This window comes from Mobula birostris, chromosome 10 (assembly GCF_030028105.1).
Source record: "Mobula birostris isolate sMobBir1 chromosome 10, sMobBir1.hap1, whole genome shotgun sequence".
NCBI classification, from domain to species: domain Eukaryota; kingdom Metazoa; phylum Chordata; class Chondrichthyes; order Myliobatiformes; family Myliobatidae; genus Mobula; species Mobula birostris.
In genome coordinates this window covers 56,579,136-56,601,147 of record NC_092379.1, presented here as the reverse complement: position 1 = coordinate 56,601,147, position 22,012 = coordinate 56,579,136, and positions in this window count along the sequence as shown.

Below are 22,012 nucleotides of genomic sequence, written 5' to 3'. Positions count from 1 at the left end.
CATGTAATATACCTCACACCTGTAAACCCTCTCATCACCATCTGACATACCTCACTCCTGTACGTCCTCATCGCCACCTGATATACGTCGCTCCTGTACGTCCTCGCGTCACCATCTGATGTATCTCGCTCCTGTACACACTCTCATCACCAGCTGATATCCCTCATTCCTGTACACCCTCTCTTCTCCATCTGATATACCTCACTCCTGTACACCGTCTCATCACCAACTGATATATCTCGCTCCTGTCCGCCCTCTCATCACCACCCGATATACCTCGATTCTGTACACCCACTCATCACCATCTGACATACTTCACTCCTGTACGCCCTCTCATCACTATCTCATATACCTCGCTCCAGTACGTCCTCACGACACCATCTGATATACCTCGCTCCTGTACATCCTCTCATCACCAGCTGATATACCTCACTCCTGTACACCCTCGCTTCTCCATCTGATATACCTAGCTCCTGTACGTCCTCTAGTCACCATCTGACATACCTCACTCCTGTACACACTCTCATCACCAGCTGATATACCTAACTCCTGTACACTCTCTCATCACCATCTGATATACCTCACTCCTGTACACACTCTCGTCACCAGCTGATATACCACGCTCCTGTACGTCCTCTCATCACCAGCTGATATACCTCGCTCCTGTACACCCTCTCATCACCAGCTGATATACCTCAATCCTGTACACCCTCTCATCACCAGCTTATATACCTCACTCCTGTACGCCCTCTCATCGCCAGCTGATATACTTCGCTCCTGTTCGCCTTCTCGTCACCAGCTGATATACCTCACACCTGTACTACACCCTCTCGTCACCACCTGATATATCTCGCTCCTGTATACCCTCTCGTCACCACATGATATTCCTCGCTCCTGTACACCCTCTCATCACCATTTGATATACCTCGCTCCTGTCCGCCCTCTCATCACCAGCTGATATATCTCTCTCCTGTACACCCTCTCATCAACAGCTGATATACCTCGCTCCTGTACACCCTCTCATCACCAGCCGATATACCTCGCTCCTGTACGCCCTCTCATCACCAGCTGATATACCTCACTCCTCTACACACTCTCGTCACCAGATGATAAACCTCGCTCCTGTACGTCCTCTCATCACCAGCTGATATACCTCACTCCTGTAATACACCCTCTCATCACCATCTAATATACCTCGTTCCTCTACACCATTTCATCACCAGCTGATATACCTGACTCCTGTAGACTCTCTAGTCACCAGCTGATGCACCTCACTCCTGTACGCCCTCTCATCACCAGCTGATATACCTCACTCCTGTACGCCCTCGTGTCACCATCGGATATTCCACACTCCTGTAAACCCTCCCATCACCATCTGATATACCTCACTCCTGTACGTCCTCTCATCACCATCTGATATACCTCGCTCCTATATGTCCTCTAGTCACCATCTGAAATACCTCACTCCTGTACACCCTCTCATCACCAGCTGATATACCTCACTCCTGTACACCCTCGTGTCACCATCGGATATTCCACACTCCTGTAAACCCTCCCATCACCATCTGATATACCTCACTCCTGTACGTCCTCTCATCACCATCTGATATACCTAGCTCCTATACGTCTTCTAGTCACCATCTGAAATACCTCACTCCTGTACGTCCTCTCATCACCAGCTGATATACCTCTCTCCTGTACACCCTCTCGTCACCAGCTGACATACCTCGCTCCTGTACGTCCTCTCATCACCAGCTGATATACCTCTCTCCTGTACACCCTCTCATCACCAGCTGATATACCACGCTCCTGTACATCCTCTCATCACCATCTGATACACCTCGCTCCTGTACATCCTCTCGTCACCAGCCGATATACCTCGCTCCTGTACATCCTCTCATCACCAGCTGATATACCTCTCTCCTGTACACCCTCTCATCACCAGCTGATATACCTCTCTCCTGTACACCCTCTCATCACCAGCTGACATACCTCACACCTGTACGTCCTCGCATCGCCATCTGATATACCTCGCTCCTGTATGTCCTCTCTTCACGATCTAATATACCTCACTCTGGTAAACTCTCTCATCACCATCTGATATACCTCAATCCTGTACGTCCTCTCATCGCCATCTGATATACCTCGCTCCTGTACGTCCTCACGCCACCATCTGATATACCTCGCTCCTGTACACCCTCTCATCACTAGCTGATATACCTCACTCCTGTACACCCTCGCTTCTCCATCTGATATACCTCGCTCCTGCCCGTCATCTCATCACCATCTGATATACCTCACTTCTGTAAACCCTCCCATCACCATCAGATATCCCTCACTCCTGTACGTCCTCTCATCACCATCTGATATGCCTCGCTTCTGTACACCCACTCATTAACATCTGATATACCTCACTCCTGTACGCCCTCTCATCACCAGCTGATATACCTCACACCCGCACACCTTCTCGTCACCACCTGATATACCTATCTCCTGTACAGCCTCTCGTCACCACCTGATATACCACACTACTGTGCACCCACTCATCACCATCTGACATACCTCGCTCCTGTACAACCTCTCGTCACCCAGCTGATATACCTCACTCCTGTACACCCTCTCAACACCAGCTGATATACCTCGCTCCTGTAAGTCCTCTCGTCACCATCTAATATACATCAATCCTGTACACCGTCTCATCACCATCTGATATACCTCACTCCTATCCGCCCTCTCATCACCATCTGATATACCTCACTCCTGCACACCCTCTCGTCACCACCTGATATACCACGCTCCTGTACACCCTCTCGTTACCACCTGCTATACCTCGCTACTGAACACCCACTCATCACCATCTGATATACATCACTCCTGTACGCCCTCTCATCACCACCTGATATACCTTGCTCCACTACGTCCTCTCAGCACCAACTGATATACCTCACTCCTGTATGCCCTCGTGTCACCATCTGATATACCTCACTCCTGTAAACCCTCCCATCACCATCTGATATACCTCACTCCTGTACGTCCTCTCATCACTATCTGATATACCTCACTATTGTACACCCTCTCATCAGAAACTGATTTACCTCGCTCCTGTAAACCCTCTCATCACCATCTCATACACCTCGCTCCTGTACACTCACTCATCACCAGCTGATATAACTCACTCCTGTACACCCTCTCATCACCATCTGATATACCTCACACCTGTATACCCTTTCGTCACCACCTGATATAACTCGCTCCTGTACAGCCTCTCGTCACCACCTGATATACCACACTACTGTGCACCCACTCATCACCATCTGACATACCTCGCTCCTGTACAACCTCTCGTCACCAGCAGATATTCCTCACTCCTGTACACCGTCTCATCACCATCTGATATACCTGGCTCCTGTACGCCCTCTCATCACCAGCTGATATACCTCGCTGCTGTACACCCTCTCGTCACCAGCTGATATACCTCACTCCTGTACACCCTCTCATCACCATCTGATATACCTCGCTCCTGTACACCCTCTCATCACCATTTCATATACCTCGCTCCTGTCCGCCCTCTCATCACCAGCTGATATACCTCTCTCCTGTACACCCTCTCATCACCAGCTGATATACCTCGCTCCTGTACACCCTCTCATCACCATCTGATATACCTCGCTCCTGTACGCCCTCTCATCACCAGCTGATATACCTCACTCCTCTACACACTCTCGTCACCAGATGATATACCTCGCTCCTGTACGTCCTCTCATCACCAGCTGATATACCTCACTCCTGTAATACACCCTCTCATCACCATCTAATATACCTCGTTCCTCTACACCATTTCATCACCAGCTGATATACCTGACTCCTGTACACCCTTGCTTCTGCATCTGATATACTCACTCCTGTACACCGTCTCATCACCAGCTGATCTACCTCGCTCCTGTCCGCCCTCTCAACACCATCTGATATACCTCACTCCTGTACACCCTTTCGTCACCACCTGATATACCTCGCTCCTGTACACCCTCTCATCACCACCTGATATACCTCGCTACTGTACACCCTCTCATCACCAGCTGATATACGTCGCTCCTCTACACCCTCTCGTCACCACATGATATTCCTCGCTCCTGTCCGCCCTCTCATCACCAGCTGATAAACTTCGCTCCTGTACACCCTCTCGTCACCATCTGATACACCTCGCTCCTGTGCACCCACTCATCACCATCTGATATAACTCACTCCTGTACACCCTCTCATCAGCATCTGATTGCCTCGCTCCTGTACGCCCTCTCGTCACCAGCTGATATACCCCACTCCTGTACGCCCTCAAGTCACCAGCTGATACCTCAATCCTGTACGCCCTCTAGGCACCACCTCATATACCTCACTCCTGTACACCCTCTCGTCACCAGCTGATGTATCTCACTCCTGTACTACACCCTCTCATCACCACCTGATATATCTCGCTCCTGTACACCCTCTCATCACCATTTGATATAACTCGCTCCTGTCCGCCCTCTCATCACCAGCTGATATACCTTTCTCCTGTACACCCTCTCATCACCAGCTGATATACCTCACTCCTGTAAGTCCTCTCTTCACGATCTAATATACCTCACTCTGGTAAACTCTCTCATCACCATCTGATATACCTCAATCCTGTACGTCCTCTCATCGCCATCTGATATACCTCGCTCCTGTACGTCCTCACGACACCATCTGATATACCTCGCTCCTGTACACCCTCTCATCACTAGCTGATATACCTCACTCCTGTACACCCTCGCTTCTCCATCTGATATACCTCGCTCCTGTCCGTCATCTCATCACCATTTGATATACCTCACTTCTGTAAACCCTCCCATCACCATCAGATATCCCTCACTCCTGTACGTCCTCTCATCACCATCTGATATGCCTCGCTTCTGTACACCCACTCATTAACATCTGATATACCTCACTCCTGTACGTCCTCTCATCACCAGCTGATATACCTCACACCCGCACACCCTCTCGTCACCACCTGATATACCTATCTCCTGTACAGCCTCTCGTCACCACCTGATATACCACACTACTGTGCACCCACTCATCACCATCTGACATACCTCGCTCCTGTACAACCTCTCGTCACCAGCTGATATACCTCACTCCTGTACACCCTCTCAACACCAGCTGATATACCTCGCTCCTGTAAGTCCTCTCGTCACCATCTAATATACATCAATCCTGTACACCGTCTCATCACCATCTGATATACCTCGCTCCTATCCGCCCTTTCGTCACCACCTGATATACCACGCTCCTGTACACCCTCTCGTTACCACCTGCTATACCTCGCTACTGAACACCCACTCATCACCATCTGATATACATCACTCCTGTACGCCCTCTCATCACCACCTGATATACCTTGCTCCACTACGTCCTCTCAGCACCATTTGATATACCTCGCTCCTGTCCGCCCTCTCATCACCAGCTGATATACCTCACTCCTGTACACCCTCTCGTCACCAGCTTATATACCTCACTCCTGTACGCCCTCTCATCACCAGCTGATATACCTCACTCCTGTACGCCCTCTCATCGCCAGCTGATATACTTCGCTCCTGTTCGCCTTCTCGTCACCAGCTGATATACCTCACACCTGTACTACACCCTCTCGTCACCACCTGATATATCTCGCTCCTGTATACCCTCTCGTCACCACATGATATTCCTCGCTCCTGTACACCCTCTCATCACCATTTGATATACCTCGCTCCTGTACACCCTCTCATCACCAGCCGATATACCTCGCTCCTGTACGCCCTCTCATCACCAGCTGATATACCTCACTCCTGTAATACACCCTGTCATCACCATCTAATATACCTCGTTCCTCTACACCATTTCATCACCAGCTGATATACCTGACTCCTGTAGACTCTCTAGTCACCAGCTGATGCACCTCACTCCTGTACGCCCTCTCATCACCAGCTGATATACCTCACTCCTGTACACCCTCGTGTCACCATCGGATATTCCACACTCCTGTAAACCCTCCCATCACCATCTGATATACCTCACTCCTGTACGTCCTCTCATCACCATCTGATATACCTAGCTCCTATATGTCCTCTAGTCACCATCTGAAATACCTCACTCCTGTACACCCTCTCATCACCAGCTGATATACCTCACTCCAGTACACCCTCTCGTCACCAGCTGATATACCTCGCTCCTGTACACCCTCTCATCACCAGCTGATATACCTCGCTCCTGTACACCCTCTCGTCACCAGCTGATATACCATGCTCCTGTACGTCCTCTCATCACCAGCTGATATACCTCGCTCCAGTACACCCTTTCGTCACCAGCTGATATACCTCGCTCCTGTACACCCTCTCGTCACCAGCTGATATACCTCGCTCCTGTACGTCCTCTCATCACCAGCTGATATACCTCGCTCCTGTACACCCTCTCATCACCAGCTGATATACCTCGCTCCTGTACACCCTCTCGTCACCAGCCGATATACCTCGCTCCTGTACACCCTCACGTCACCAGCTGATATACCTCGCTCCTGTATCCCCTCTCATCACCAGCTAATATACCTCACTCCTGTACGTCCTCTCATCACCATCTGATATACCTCTCTCCTGTACACCCTCTCATCACCAGCTGATATACCTCTCTCCTGTACACCCTCTCATCACCAGCTGACATACCTCACACCTGTACGTCCTCGCATCGCCATCTGATATACCTCGCTCCTGTATGTCCTCTCTTCACGATCTAATATACCTCACTCTGGTAAACTCTCTCATCACCATCTGATATACCTCAATCCTGTACGTCCTCTCATCGCCATCTGATATACCTCGCTCCTGTACGTCCTCACGCCACCATCTGATATACCTCGCTCCTGTACACCCTCTCATCACTAGCTGATATACCTCACTCCTGTACACCCTCGCTTCTCCATCTGATATACCTCGCTCCTGTCCGTCATCTCATCACCATCTGATATACCTCACTTCTGTAAACCCTCCCATCACCATCAGATATCCCTCACTCCTGTACGTCCTCTCATCACCATCTGATATGCCTCGCTTCTGTACACCCACTCATTAACATCTGATATACCTCACTCCTGTACGTCCTCTCATCACCAGCTGATATACCTCACACCCGCACACCCTCTCGCCACCACCTGATATACCTATCTCCTGTACAGCCTCTCGTCACCACCTGATATACCACACTACTGTGCACCCACTCATCACCATCTGACATACCTCGCTCCTGTACAACCTCTCGTCACCAGCTGATATACCTCACTCCTGTACACCCTCTCAACACCAGCTGATATACCTCGCTCCTGTAAGTCCTCTCGTCACCATCTAATATACATCAATCCTGTACACCGTCTCATCACCATCTGATATACCTCACTCCTATCCGCCCTCTCATCACCACCTGATATACCTTGCTCCACTACGTCCTCTCAGCACCAGCTGATATACCTCACTCCTGTATGCCCTCGTGTCACCATCTGATATACCTCACTCCTGTAAACCCTCCCATCACCATCTGATATACCTCACTCCTGTACGTCCTCTCATCACTATCTGATATACCTCACTATTGTACACCCTCTCATCAGAAACTGATTTACCTCGCTCCTGTAAACCCTCTCATCACCATCTCATACACCTCGCTCCTGTACACCCACTCATCACCAGCTGATATAACTCACTCCTGTAAACCCTCTCATCACAATCTGATATACCTCACACCTGTACACCCTTTCGTCACCACCTGATATAACTCGCTCCTGTACATCCTCTCGTCACCACCTGATATACCACACTACTGTGCACCCACTCATCACCATCTGACATACCTCGCTCCTGTACAACCTCTCGTCACCAGCTGATATACCTCACTCCTGTACACCGTCTCATCACCATCTGATATACCTGGCTCCTGTACGCGCTCTCATCAGCAGCTGATATACCTCGCTGCTGTACACCCTCTCGTCACCAGCTGATATACCTCGCTTCTGTACGTTCTCTCATCACCAGCTGATATACCTCACTCCTGTGTGCCCTCTCATCACCAGCTGATATACCTCGCTCCTGTACACCCTCTTATTACCACCTGATATACCTCACTTCTGTACACTCTCTCATCACCAGCTGATATACCTCGCTGCTGTACGTCCTGTCGTCACCAGCTGATATACCTCACTCCTGTACACCCTCTCATCACCATCTGATATACCTCGCTCCTGTACGCGCTCACGTCACCAGCTGATATACCTCACTCCTGTATGCCCTCGTGTCACCATCTGATATACCTCACTCCTGTAAAACCTCCCATCACCATCTGATATACCTCACTCCTGTACGTCCTCTCATCACTATCTGATATACCTCACTATTGTACACCCTCTCATCAGAAACTGATTTACCTCGCTCCTGTAAACCCTCTCATCATCATCTCATATACCTCGCTCCTGTACACCCACTCATCACCAGCTGATATAACTCACTCCTGTACACCCTCTCATCACCATCTGATATACCTCACACCTGTACACCCTTTCGTCACCACCTGATATAACTCGCTCCTGTACAGCCTCTCGTCACCACCTGATATACCACACTACTGTGCACCCACTCATCACCATCTGACATACCTCGCTCCTGTACAACCTCTCGTCACCAGCAGATATATCTCACTCCTGTACACCGTCTCATCACCATCTGATATACCTGGCTCCTGTACGCCCTCTCATCAGCAGCTGATATACCTCGCTGCTGTACACCCTCTCATCACCAGCTGATATACCTCGCTGTTGTACACCCTCTCGTCACCACCTGATATACCTCACTCCTGTACACCCTCTCATCACCATTTCATATGCCTCGCTCCTGTCCGCCCTCTCATCACCAGCTGATATACCTCTCTCCTGTACACCCTCTCATCACCAGCTGATATACCTCACTCCTGTACACCCTTGCTTCTGCATCTGATATACTCACTCGTGTACACCGTCTCAGCACCAGCTGATCTACCTCGCTCCTGTCCGTCCTCTCATCACCATCTGATATACCTCGCTCCTGTACACCCTCTCATCACCACCTGATATACCTCGCTACTGTACACCCTCTCATCACCAGCTGATTTACTTCGATCCTGTACACCCTCTCGTCACCATCTGATACACCTCGCTCCTGTGCACCCACTCATCACCATCTGATATAACTCACTCCTGTACACCCTCTCATCAGCATCTGATTGCCTCGCTCCTGTACGCCCTCTCGTCACCAGCTGATATACCCCACTCCTGTACGCCCTCAAGTCACCAGCTGATACCTCAATCCTGTACGCCCTCTAGGCACCACCTCATATACCTCACTCCTGTACACCCTCTCGTCACCAGCTGATATATCTCACTCCTGTACTACACCCTCTCATCACCACCTGATATATCTCGCTCCTGTACACCCTCTCATCACCATTTGATATAACTCGCTCCTGTCCGCCCTCTCATCACCAGCTGATATACCTCTCTCCTGTACACCCTCTCATCACCAGCTGATATACCTCACTCCTGTAAGTCCTCTCTTCACGATCTAATATACCTCACTCTGGTAAACTCTCTCATCACCATCTGATATACCTCAATCCTGTACGTCCTCTCATCGCCATCTGATATACCTCGCTCCTGTACACCCTCTCGTCACCATCTGATATACCTCGCTCCTGTACGTCCTCACGACACCATCTGATATACCTCGCTCCTGTACACCCTCTCATCACTAGCTGATATACCTCACTCCTGTACACCCTCGCTTCTCCATCTGATATACCTCGCTCCTGTCCGTCATCTCATCACCATTTGATATACCTCACTTCTGTAAACCCTCCCATCACCATCAGATATCCCTCACTCCTGTACGTCCTCTCATCACCATCTGATATGCCTCGCTTCTGTACACCCACTCATTAACATCTGATATACCTCACTCCTGTACGTCCTCTCATCACCAGCTGATATACCTCACACCCGCACACCCTCTCGTCACCACCTGATATACCTATCTCCTGTACAGCCTCTCGTCACCACCTGATATACCACACTACTGTGCACCCACTCATCACCATCTGACATACCTCGCTCCTGTACAACCTCTCGTCACCAGCTGATATACCTCACTCCTGTACACCCTCTCAACACCAGCTGATATACCTCGCTCCTGTAAGTCCTCTCGTCACCATCTAATATACATCAATCCTGTACACCGTCTCATCACCATCTGATATACCTCGCTCCTATCCGCCCTTTCGTCACCACCTGATATACCACGCTCCTGTACACCCTCTCGTTACCACCTGCTATACCTCGCTACTGAACACCCACTCATCACCATCTGATATACATCACTCCTGTACGCCCTCTCATCATCACCTGATATACCTTGCTCCACTACGTCCTCTCAGCACCATTTGATATACCTCGCTCCTGTCCGCCCTCTCATCACCAGCTGATATACCTCACTCCTGTACACCCTCTCATCACCAGCTGATATAAGTCGCTCCTGACCACCCTCTCGTCACCAGCTGATATACCTCGCTCCTGTACGTCCTCTCATCACCAGCTTATATACCTCACTCCTGTACACCCTCTCATCGCCAGCTGATATACCTCACTCCTGTACGCCCTCTCATCGCCAGCTGATATACTTCGCTCCTGTTCGCCTTCTCGTCACCAGCTGATATACCTCACACCTGTACTACACCCTCTCGTCACCACCTGATATATCTCGCTCCTGTTTACCCTCTCGTCACCACATGATATTCCTCGCTCCTGTACACCCTCTCATCACCATTTGATATACCTCGCTCCTGACCGCCCTCTCATCACCAGCTGATATACCTCTCTCCTGTACACCCACTCATCACCAGCTGATATACCTCTCTCCTGTACACCCTCTCATCACCAGCTGACATACCTCACACCTGTACGTCCTCGCATCGCCATCTGATATACCTCTCTCCTGTATGTCCTCGCGCCACTATCTGATATACCTCGCTCCTGTACACCCTCTCATCACCAGCTGATATACCTCACTCCTGTAACACCTCTCTTCTCCATCTGATATACCTCCCTCCTGTACACCGTCTCATCACCATCTGATATATCTCACTCCTGTCTGCCCTCTCATCATCACCTGATATACCTCACTCCTGTCCGCCCTCTCATCACCACCTGATATACCTCACTCCTGTAGGCTCTCGTGTCACCATCTGATATACCTTACTCCTGTACGCCCTCGTGTCACCATCGGATATACCACACTCCTGTAAACCCTCCCATCACCATCTGATATACCTCGCTCCTGTACGCCCTCTCGCCACCACCTGTAATATCTCGCTACTGTACACCCTCTCATCACAACCTGATATACCTCACTCCGGTGCACCCTCTCATCACCATCTGATATAACTCGCTCCTGTCCGCCCTCTCATCAATAGCTGATATACCTCAATTCTGCACACCCTCACAACACCAGTTGATATACCACGCTCCTGTGAGTCCTCTCTTCACGATCAAATATACCTCACTCTGGTAAACCCTCTCATCACCATCTGACATACCTCAATCCTGTACTTCCTCTCATCGCCATCTGATATACCTCGCTCCTGTACTTCCTCACGACACCATCTGATATACCTCGCTCCTGTACACCCTCTCGTCACCAGCTGATATACCTCACTCCTGTACACCCTCGCTTCTCCATCTGATATACCTCGCTCCTGTCCGTCATCTCATCACCATCTGATATACCTCACTCCTGTAAACCCTCCCATCACCATCTGATATACCTCACACCTGTACACCTTTTCGTCACCACCTGATATAACTCGCTCCTGTACAGCCGCTCGTCACCAGCTGATATACCTCACTCCTGTACACCGTCTCATCACCATCTGATATACCTCGTTCCTGTACACCCTCTCATCACCAGCTGATATACCTCGCTGCTGTACACCCTCTCGTCACCACCTGATATACATCGCTGCTGTACACCGTCTCATCACCATCTGATATACCTCGCTCCTGTACACCCTCTCGTGACCAGCTCATATACCTCACTCCTGTACACCCTCTCATCACCATCTGATATACCTCGCTCCTGTACACCCTCTCAACACCAGCTGATATACCTCACTCCTGTACACCCTCTCATCACCATCTGATATACCTCGCTCCTGTACACCCTCTCAACACCAGCTGATATACCTCACTCCTGTACACCCTTTATTCTCCATCTGATATACCTCGCTCCTGTACATGCTCTCATCACCAACTGATATACCTCGCTCCTGTACACCCTCTCATCACCATCTGATACACCTCGCTCCTGTACACCCTCTCGTCACCAGCTGATATACCTCACTCCTGTACACCCTCTCGTCACCAGCTGATATACCTCACTCCTGTACACCCTCTCATCACCATCTGATATACCTCGCTCCTGTACGCGCTCACGTCACCGGCTGATATACCTCGCTCCTTTACGACCTCTCATCTCCAGCTGATATACCTCACTCCTGTACACCCTTTCATCACCAGGTGATAAACCTCGTTCCTGTACACCCTCTCATCACCAGCTAATATATCTAACTCCTGTACACCCTCTCGTCACCAGCTGATATACCTCGCTCCAGTACACCCTTTCTTCACCAGGTGATAAACCTCGCTCCTGTACACCCTCTCATCACCAGCTGATATATCTCACTCCTGTACACTCTCTCGTCACCAGCTGTTATACCTCGCTCCTGTACACCCTCTCATTACCAGCTGATATACGTCGCTCCTGTACACCCTCTCATCACCAGCTGATATACCTCGCTCCCGTACGTCCTCTCATCACCAGCTGATATACCTCAATCCTGTACACTCTCTCGTCACCAGCTGATATACCTCTCTCCTGTACACCCTCTCATCACCAGCTGATATACCTCACTCCTGTACACCCTCTCGTCACCACCTGATATACCTCGCTCCTGTACACCCTCTCATCACCATCTGATATACCTCAGTCCTGTACACCCTCTCGTCAACAGCTGATATACCTCGCTCCTGTACGCCCTCGCCTCACCAGCTGATATACCTCACTCCTGTAATACACCCTCTCATCACCAGCTGACATACCTCAATCCTGTACACCCTCTCGTCACCACCTGATATACCTCGTTCCTGTACAACCTCTAATCACCAGCTGATATACCTCACTGCTGTACACCCTCTCGTCACCACCTGATACACCTCGCTCCTGTACACCCTCGCATCACCATCTGATATACCTCGCTCCTGTACACCCCCTCATCACCAGCTGATATACCTCACTCCTGTACACCCTTTATTCTCCACCTGATATACCTCACTCCTGTACACCCTTTCATCACCAGGTGATAAACCTCGTTCCTGTACACCCTCTCATCACCAGCTAATATATCTAACTCCTGTACACCCTCTCGTCACCAACTGATATACCTCGCTCCTGTACACCCTCTCATCACCAGCTGATATACCTCACTCCTGTACTCCCTCTCATCACCAGCTGATATACCTCACTCCTGTAATACACCCTCTTATCAACAGCTGACATACCTCTCTCCTGTACAACCTCTCATCATCAGCTGATATACCTCGCTCCTGTACGTTCTCTCATCACCAGCTGATATACCTCACTCCTGTGCGCCCTCTCGTCACCAGCTGATATATCTCACTCCAGTACACCCTCTTATTACCACCTGATATACCTCACTCCTGTACACCCTCTCGTCACCAACTGATATACCTCGCTCCTGTACACCCTCTCATCACCATCTGATATACCTCGCTCCTGTACGCGCTCACGTCACCAGCTGATATACCTCGTTCCTTTACGACCTCTCATCTCCAGCTGATATACCTCACTCCTGTACACCCTTTCATCACCAGGTGATAAACCTCGTTCCTGTACACCCTCTCATCACCAGCTAATATATCTAACTCCTGTACACCCTCTCGTCACCAACTGATATACCTCGCTCCTGTACACCCTCTCGTCACCAGCTGATATATCTCACTCCAGTACACCCTCTTATTACCAGCTGATATACCTCACTCCTGTACACCCTCTCATCACCATCTGATATACCTCGCTCCTGTACACCCTCTCATCACCAGCTGATATACCTCACTCCTGTACACCCTATATTCTCCATCTGATATACCTCGCTCCTGTACGCGCTCACGTGACCAGCTGATATACCTCGCTCCTTTACGACCTCTCATCTCCAGCTGATATACCTCACTCCTGTACACCCTTTCATCACCAGGTGATAAACCTCGCTCCTGTACACCCTCTCATCACCAGCTGATATATCTCACTCCTGTAATACACCCTCTCATCACCAGCTGACATACCTCAATCCTGTACACCCTCTCGTCACCACCTGATATACCTCGTTCCTCTACACCCTCTCATCACCATCTGATATACCTCACTCCTGTACACCCTCTCATCACCAGCTGATACACCTCGCTCCTGTACACACTCTCGTCACCAGCTGATATACCTCACTGCTGTACCCTCTCTCCTCACCAGCTGATATACTTCGCTCCTCTACGTCCTGTCGTCACCACCTGATATACCTCACTCCTGCACAACCTCTATTCTCCATCTGATATACGTCGCTCCTGTACACCCTCCCATCTCCAGCTGATATAACTCGCTCCTGTACGTCCTCTCATCACCAGCTGATATACCTTACTCCTGTACGCACTCTCATCACCAGCTGATATACCTCACTCCTGTAATACACCCTCTTATCAACAGCTGACATACCTCTCTCCTGTACAACCTCTCATCATCAGCTGATATACCTCGCTTCTGTACGTTCTCTCATCACCAGCTGATATACCTCACTCCTGTGTGCCCTCTCGTCACCAGCTGATATATCTCACTCCAGTACACCCTCTTATTACCACCTGATATACCTCACTTCTGTACACTCTCTCATCACCAGCTGATATACCTCGCTGCTGTACGTCCTGTCGTCACCAGCTGATATACCTCACTCCTGTACACCCTCTCATCACCATCTGATATACCTCGCTCCTGTACGCGCTCACGTCACCAGCTGATATACCTCACTCCTGTATGCCCTCGTGTCACCATCTGATATACCTCACTCCTGTAAACCCTCCCATCACCATCTGATATACCTCACTCCTGTACGTCCTCTCATCACTATCTGATATACCTCACTATTGTACACCCTCTCATCAGAAACTGATTTACCTCGCTCCTGTAAACCCTCTCATCACCATCTCATACACCTCGCTCCTGTACACCCACTCATCACCAGCTGATATAACTCACTCCTGTACACCCTCTCATCACCATCTGATATACCTCACACCTGTACACCCTTTCGTCACCACCTGATATAACTCGCTCCTGTACAGCCTCTCGTCACCACCTGATATACCACACTACTGTGCACCCACTCATCACCATCTGACATACCTCGCTCCTGTACAACCTCTCGTCACCAGCAGATATACCTCACTCCTGTACACCGTCTCATCACCATCTGATATACCTGGCTCCTGTACGCCCTCTCATCAGCAGCTGATATACCTCGCTGCTGTACACCCTCTCATCACCAGCTGATATACCTCGCTGTTGTACACCCTCTCGTCACCACCTGATATACCTCACTCCTGTACACCCTCTCATCACCATTTCATATACCTCGCTCCTGTCCGCCCTCTCATCACCAGCTGATATACCTCTCTCCTGTACACCCTCTCATCACCAGCTGATATACCTCACTCCTGTACACCCTTGCTTCTGCATCTGATATACTCACTCCTGTACACCGTCTCAGCACCAGCTGATCTACCTCGCTCCTGTCCGTCCTCTCATCACCATCTGATATACCTCGCTCCTGTACACCCTCTCATCACCACCTGATATACCTCACTACTGTACACCCTCTCATCACCAGCTGATTTACTTCGATCCTGTACACCCTCTCGTCACCATCTGATACACCTCGCTCCTGTGCACCCACTCATCACCATCTGATATAACTCACTCCTGTACACCCTCTCATCAGCATCTGATTGCCTCGCTCCTGTACGCCCTCTCGTCACCAGCTGATATACCCCACTCCTGTACGCCCTCAAGTCACCAGCTGATACCTCAATCCTGTACGCCCTCTAGGCACCACCTCATATACCTCACTCCTGTACACCCTCTCGTCACCAGCTGATATATCTCACTCCTGTACTACACCCTCTCATCACCACCTGATATATCTCGCTCCTGTACACCCTCTCATCACCATTTGATATAATTCGCTCCTGTCCGCCCTCTCATCACCAGCTGATATACCTCTCTCCTGTACACCCTCTCATCACCAGCTGATATACCTCACTCCTGTAAGTCCTCTCTTCACGATCTAATATACCTCACTCTGGTAAACTCTCTCATCACCATCTGATATACCTCAATCCTGTACGTCCTCTCATCGCCATCTGATATACCTCGCTCCTGTAGACCCTCTCGTCACCATCTGATATACCACGCTCCTGTACGTCCTCACGACACCATCTGATATACCTCGCTCCTGTCCGTCATCTCATCACCATTTGATATACCTCACTTCTGTAAACCCTCCCATCACCATCAGATATCCCTCACTCCTGTACGTCCTCTCATCACCATCTGATATGCCTCGCTTCTGTACACCCACTCATTAACATCTGATATACCTCACTCCTGTACGTCCTCTCATCACCAGCTGATATACCTCACACCCGCACACCCTCTCGTCACCACCTGATATACCTATCTCCTGTACAGCCTCTCGTCACCACCTGATATACCACACTACTGTGCACCCACTCATCACCATCTGACATACCTCGCTCCTGTACAACCTCTCGTCACCAGCTGATATACCTCACTCCTGTACACCCTCTCAACACCAGCTGATATACCTCGCTCCTGTAAGTCCTCTCGTCACCATCTAATATACATCAATCCTGTACACCGTCTCATCACCATCTGATATACCTCGCTCCTATCCGCCCTTTCGTCACCACCTGATATACCACGCTCCTGTACACCCTCTCGTTACCACCTGCTATACCTCGCTACTGAACACCCACTCATCACCATCTGATATACATCACTCCTGTACGCCCTCTCATCACCACCTGATATACCTTGCTCCACTACGTCCTCTCAGCACCATTTGATATACCTCGCTCCTGTCCGCCCTCTCATCACCAGCTGATATACCTCACTCCTGTACACCCTCTCATCACCAGCTGATATACCTCACTCCTGTACACCCTCTCATCACCAGCTGATATAAGTCGCTCCTGACCACCCTCTCGTCACCAGCTGATATACCTCGCTCCTGTACGTCCTCTCATCACCAGCTTATATACCTCACTCCTGTACACCCTCTCATCGCCAGCTGATATACCTCACTCCTGTACACCCTCTCATCGCCAGCTGATATACTTCGCTCCTGTTCGCCTTCTCGTCACCAGCTGATATACCTCACACCTGTACTACACCCTCTCGTCACCACCTGATATATCTCGCTCCTGCATACCCTCTCGTCACCACATGATATTCCTCGCTCCTGTACACCCTCTCATCACCATTTGATATACCTCGCTCCTGACCGCCCTCTCATCACCAGCTGATATACCTCTCTCCTGTACACCCACTCATCACCAGCTGATATACCTCTCTCCTGTACACCCTCTCATCACCAGCTGACATACCTCACACCTGTACGTCCTCGCATCGCCATCTGATATACCTCTCTCCTGTATGTCCTCGCGCCACTATCTGATATACCTCGCTCTTGTACACCCTCTCATCACCAGCTGATATACCTCACTCCTGTAAAACCTCTCTTCTCCATCTGATATACCTCCCTCCTGTACACCGTCTCATCACCATCTGATATATCTCACTCCTGTCTGCCCTCTCATCACCACCTGATATACCTCACTCCTGTCCGCCCTCTCATCACCACCTGATATACCTCACTCCTGTAGGCTCTCGTGTCACCATCTGATATACCTTACTCCTGTACGCCCTCGTGTCACCATCGGATATACCACACTCCTGTAAACCCTCCCATCACCATCTGATATACCTCGCTCCTGTACGCCCTCTCGCCACCACCTGTAATATCTCGCTACTGTACACCCTCTCATCACAACCTGATATACCTCACTCCGGTGCACCCTCTCATCACCATCTGATATAACTCGCTCCTGTCCGCCCTCTCATCAATAGCTGATATACCTCAATTCTGTACACCCTCACAACACCAGTTGATATACCACGCTCCTGTGAGTCCTCTCTTCACGATCAAATATACCTCACTCTGGTAAACCCTCTCATCACCATCTGACATACCTCAATCCTGTACTTCCTCTCATCGCCATCTGATATACCTCGCTCCTGTACTTCCTCACGACACCATCTGATATACCTCGCTCCTGTACACCCTCTCGTCACCAGCTGATATACCTCACTCCTGTACACCCTCGCTTCTCCATCTGATATACCTCGCTCCTGTCCGTCATCTCATCACCATCTGATATACCTCACTCCTGTAAACCCTCCCATCACCATCTGATATACCTCACACCTGTACACCTTTTCGTCACCACCTGATATAACTCGCTCCTGTACAGCCGCTCGTCACCAGCTGATATACCTCACTCCTGTACACCGTCTCATCACCATCTGATATACCTCGTTCCTGTACACCCTCTCATCACCAGCTGATATACCTCGCTGCTGTACACCCTCTCGTCACCACCTGATATACATCGCTGCTGTACACCCTCTCATCACCAGCTGATACACCTCGCTCCTGTACACCCTCTCGTCACCAGCTGATATACCTCACTCCTGTACACCCTCTCATCACCATCTGATATACCTCGCTCCTGTACACCCTCTCGTGACCAGCTGATATACCTCACTCCTGTACACCCTCTCATCACCATCTGATATACCTCGCTCCTGTACACCCTCTCAACACCAGCTGATATACCTCACTCCTGCACACCCTCTCATCACCATCTGATATACCTCGCTCCTGTACACCCTCTCAACACCAGCTGATATACCTCACTCCTGTACACCCTTTATTCTCCATCTGATATACCTCGCTCCTGTACATGCTCTCATCACCAACTGATATACCTCGCTCCTGTACACCCTCTCATCACCATCTGATACACCTCGCTCCTGTACACCCTCTCGTCACCAGCTGATATACCTCACTCCTGTACACCCTCTCAACACCAGCTGATATACCTCACTCCTGTACACCCTTTATTCTCCATCTGATATACCTCGCTCCTGTACATGCTCTCATCACCAACTGATATACCTCGCTCCTGTACACCCTCTCATCACCATCTGATACACCTCGCTCCTGTACACCCTCTCGTCACCAGCTGATATACCTCACTCCTGTACACCCTCTCAACACCAGCTGATATACCTCACTCCTGTACACCCTTTATTCTCCATCTGATATACCTCGCTCCTGTACATGCTCTCACCACCACCTGATATACCTCACTCCTGTACACTCTCTCATCACTAGCTGATATACCTCGCTGCTGTACGTCCTGTCGTCACCAGCTGATATACCTCACTCCTGTACACCCTCTCGTCACCAGCTGATATACCTCACTCCTGTACACCCTCTCATCACCATCTGATATACCTCGCTCCTGTACGCGCTCACGTCACCGGCTGATATACCTCGCTCCTTTACGACCTCTCATCTCCAGCTGATATACCTCACTCCTGTACACCCTTTCATCACCAGGTGATAAACCTCGTTCCTGTACACCCTCTCATCACCAGCTAATATATCTAACTCCTGTACACCCTCTCGTCACCAGCTGATATACCTCGCTCCAGTACACCCTTTCTTCACCAGCTGATATACGTCGCTCCTGTACACCCTCTCATCACCAGGTGATATATCTCACTCCTGTACACTCTCTCGTCACCAGCTGTTATACCTCGCTCCTGTACACCCTCTCATTACCAGCTGATATACGTCGCTCCTGTACACCCTCCCATCACCAGCTGATATACCTCGCTCCCGTACGTCCTCTCATCACCAGCTGATATACCTCAATCCTGTACACTCTCTCGTCACCAGCTGATATACCTCACTCCTGTACACCCTCTCGTCACCAGCTGATATACCTCACTCCTGTACACCCTCTCGTCACCACCTGATATACCTCGCTCCTGTACACCCTCTCATCACCATCTGATATACCTCAGTCCTGTACACCCTCTCGTCAACAGCTGATATACCTCGCTCCTGTACGCCCTCTCCTCACCAGCTGATATACCTCACTCCTGTAATACGCCCTCTCATCACCAGCTGACATACCTCAATCCTGTACACCCTCTCGTCACCACCTGATATACCTCGTTCCTGTACAACCTCTAATCACCAGCTGATATACCTCACTGCTGTACACCCTCTCGTCACCACCTGATACACCTCGCTCCTGTACACCCTCGCATCACCATCTGATATACCTCGCTCCTGTACACCCCCTCATCACCAGCTGATATACCTCACTCCTGTACACCCTTTATTCTCCACCTGATATACCTCACTTCTGTACACTCTCTCATCACCAGCTGATATACCTCGCTGCTGTACGTCCTGTCGTCACCAGCTGATATACCTCACTCCTGTACACCCTCTCGTCACCAACTGATATACCTCGCTCCTGTACACCCTCTCATCACCATCTGATATACCTCGCTCCTGTACGCGCTCACGTCACCAGCTGATATACCTCGTTCCTTTACGACCTCTCATCTCCAGCTGATATACCTCACTCCTGTACACCCTTTCATCACCAGGTGATAAACCTCGTTCCTGTACACCCTCTCATCACCAGCTAATATATCTAACTCCTGTACACCCTCTCGTCACCAACTGATATACCTCGCTCCTGTACACCCTCTCATCACCAGCTGATATACCTCACTCCTGTACTCCCTCTCATCACCAGCTGATATACCTCACTCCTGTAATACACCCTCTTATCAACAGCTGACATAACTCTCTCCTGTACAACCTCTCATCATCAGCTGATATACCTCGCTCCTGTACGTTCTCTCATCACCAGCTGATATACCTCACTCCTGAGCGCCCTCTCGTCACCAGCTGATATATCTCACTCCAGTACACCCTCTTATTACCACCTGATATACCTCACTTCTGTACACTCTCTCATCACCAGCTGATATACCTCGCTGCTGTACGTCCTGTCGTCACCAGCTGATATACCTCACTCCTGTACACCCTCTCGTCACCAACTGATATACCTCGCTCCTGTACACCCTCTCATCACCATCTGATATACCTCGCTCCTGTACGCGCTCACGTCACCAGCTGATATACCTCGTTCCTTTACGACCTCTCATCTCCAGCTGATATACCTCACTCCTGTACACCCTTTCATCACCAGGTGATAAACCTCGTTCCTGTACACCCTCTCATCACCAGCTAATATATCTAACTCCTGTACACCCTCTCGTCACCAACTGATATACCTCGCTCCTGTACACCCTCTCGTCACCAGCTGATATATCTCACTCCAGTACACCCTCTTATTACCAGCTGATATACCTCACTCCTGTACACCCTCTCATCACCATCTGATATACCTCGCTCCTGTACACCCTCTCATCACCAGCTGATATACCTCACTCCTGTACACCCTATATTCTCCATCTGATATACCTCGCTCCTGTACGCGCTCACGTGACCAGCTGATATACCTCGCTCCTTTACGACCTCTCATCTCCAGCTGATATACCTCACTCCTGTACACCCTTTCATCACCAGGTGATAAACC